The sequence below is a fragment of the Arachis stenosperma genome, chromosome 10 (assembly GCF_014773155.1).
Source record: "Arachis stenosperma cultivar V10309 chromosome 10, arast.V10309.gnm1.PFL2, whole genome shotgun sequence".
Classification (NCBI taxonomy): Eukaryota; Viridiplantae; Streptophyta; class Magnoliopsida; order Fabales; family Fabaceae; genus Arachis; species Arachis stenosperma.
In genome coordinates, this window is record NC_080386.1 from 117,020,960 (window position 1) to 117,024,168 (window position 3,209).

Sequence of the window (3,209 nt, forward strand, 5' to 3'; positions counted from 1 at the left end):
TTAATCCCTCTAAGTCAAATTTGACTAATGGATATTAAATACTATCTTACCATTGGCTTAGTTACCACACCAGAAATTTTTTAGCAGAAAAAACACTTTTAGTGACAATTTTGTGCGCGCTGAGAAAAACTCTAGTAACCAAAAACCTCAGAACCAGTGGTAAAAGTAATTTCCATCAAAGTAAATGTATCTCTAGATTTATATTAGCCACTAATTATTTTACTGCTCGGTAAAAGTTATCCGAACTAAATTTCTTCCTAGTGTTCCATAAACGACTCCTAGAGGCTCCGAATCCTCTTGCTTGCTATCCAAGTAACTCGGCTCCCCTCTCTCAGCCTCTGGGCCAAGGTTATTTCAGCCTCCCACCCCTCTCTGCTTTGTTTTAACCATGAGTAATTAATTGCAGTTAACTGCAGATAAACACATCATTATGATGCTGAATGTGTTTCCTCGAAATCATGCCCCTTTTTTCTTATATCCTCTCTAATTTTTCCAGCCCTCTTTTACCATATTTAATTAGGTTAGACTTCAGATTATTTAAGACAATTACAAGGAAAAAATTCAATAACATTTTACCATAAAAGAGAGAGATAAAAACCGTGAGTGAGAGAGGAGAAACAGAGGAACTTCTGCACCTAACCTGCATTCTCAGCCCCCTATCTCACTGTTCATACACTATTCTTCAAGTGTTCTTCAAGGACTCAAATCATACAAGCATAAACACTTGTCTGTTTTCGCTAATACTTGCGTTTATACCGAAATTTCGGCTAGGTAAACTCTTGTTCTTTCTCCTTTTCTTTTCTATTTTTTTAAATAGTAGCCATGATAAATTCTTACTCTCCTGCATGTATAGAGAACTCCTCTTGAAGCACCCATGGATCACGCCTAAGGAGTTAGGGAGTTTCGAGCTCAAAGTGGTTGAATTTCAACGTTTTGTGACACTTTAGGCCAAAAAAATAAAACTCACCACCACCAGCTGTGTTTCTGCCCTTGTGTGCATGCTTTCTAGTGTGAAAAAGGTTTAATAACTGAATTACATAAGAGTTAAGGGTTAGAATTAGTTAGAGTATGTTTGTGCTTGTTTTCGGTGCTTATATGAGCCACTTTGTGGTGAATTTGTGCTTGTTTTGAAATTCTGAAAATGCTGTGAGTTAAGACATGCATCATACTCAGTTACTGCATTTCTTTGCTTGTGTCTGCTTACTTGTATATGTGATTGTTATACTGATTTATATACTTGTGATTGCATTTGTTTGTAGGATTGATTACTGTTGTAACCTTATAAACGATTAGACTTAGGCTTAGTTTGGTAAAGCTTTTACTTTTCAAAAGTAGTTTATAAAAGCTAATTTTTAAAAGATGCCTTTTTAAAAGTTGTAGCATTTATGTTTGGTAAATTAAATTAAAAATAGCTTTCAATAAACACAAGCAACAACAATTGTATTTGGTAAAATAGCTTTTAAAATTTAAAAATACTATAATAGACATAAATGCAAGCATTAAATTTGAAAATTAGATAACATATGAGGTTATATTAGAATTTTAAATTTTGAAAAGCACAAGCTAACTTTAAAAAGCTCTATTTTAGGTGCTTTCAAAAGTATCCTGATCTTTTAAAAGCTGCAAGTACAAGCACATGGTCTTTTTTATTTATCAAATACAAATAAGGAGTTTGAGCTTTTAAAAAGCACAAGCACCTCTTCGAAAAATTTTACCAAACCAAGTCTTAGGTTGTGGACCCCCTTAGATTTTTTGTATAGTACCCTATTGGGAACTTTAGGTTCTCACCCCCCCATTTTCCATGTCTGCAGATGGGGACCGACGTGATCTTCTTTGAGTACCCGACATACAACATCTATGTGGACCCCACAACAGGGAGCGTGGTGTTTTAGGGTTGTCCGTGTACATGCTCCTACTATCTTCCTGACCGTCCTCTCTCTCACCCTCTGCTCAGCCAAGAGTTTGACCCTAACATGCCCTATGATACACTGCTATCTGAACTTCACCCCAGTAGAGGTCAGTATCCTTTTCCGTCTTACCCTCTGAACATGGCAGAGCCAATACCAGAGTCCCTGATCGTTGACATACCCGAGTATCCACCATGGTTCAACCCCAAAGAGGATCAAGTGGTTCCTGATATACCTGTGCCCGATGCTCCACCACCATCTCCTTTAGCTGAGCCAGGATTCGATGGTCTAGGGGTTCCCGAAAGCTCTAGTTTCGCACCTTCAATAGAGTATAGCTCAGAGGCGTGAATCGATCAGATGATGGAAGATATGTACTCTAGTTCTTTGAGATAAGGGAGGAGGACTCCACAGAAGATGTGAGTAGTAGCAACATCACGGGCACGTCAGAGTGATTCCTTGCTTCAGCATATTGTGTTAGCAGTTTTTGGATATCCAGTATCAGCAGTAGTAGTAGTAATGGTAGTAGTCTTAGTAGTAGTGGTCCTTGCCTTCGCTCTTGATAATATTTTTAGAGGGCTAGCTCTTTTGTATTTATTTAACAAGTAGATTGGATCCCAAACTAGGGTGGCTCTTGTGAGTCGGGGCGTGTAAGCATTAAAATAAAGTATGTACATATTATAATAAGTAATTAAGTATGAACTTGGGTCTTATAATGAATTAAGCCCGTGGGCGTTTCATGTATGATATGATTTTGTTTTGGTATGCTTTTCCGTTTCTTGTATTAACTGCTTGACTTACAATTATTCCAATATGTGCGACTAGATACACGATTCTCAAGTAGCGCTATAGGCTCATTTGTATACACTTAATATATAGTCTAGAGTCTCTAAAATCAGCTAAATAATAACATCTGGCTGTTAGTCTTGGTCATGACGGACAAAAAGTTGAGTCATTACAACAAGTAAACTAAGACCAACTTCAGTGATGCGCCTATGTGTTCCACAGTTTCTGCTATTCATATAATCATATGTATATGGGCATGAAAGGCAATGATGAATTTCATGGAAATATTAAAAAAAAAACACAAAATTATTAAAGAAAAATTCTTTTCCATTATTAGACTATAATACTTTAATAAAGTGACCTGTTTGATTTTTAATAAAGAGCTTAAAATTCTGAAAAGTAACAAAACGTAAGATTTGTTAGTTAATAAGTATAAGCAAGTAAATTTTCTAGAATAAATAAGAGTAGGACCCCAAATATCAGCATACACAAACACTAAAAGTGCATCATAATTAAATT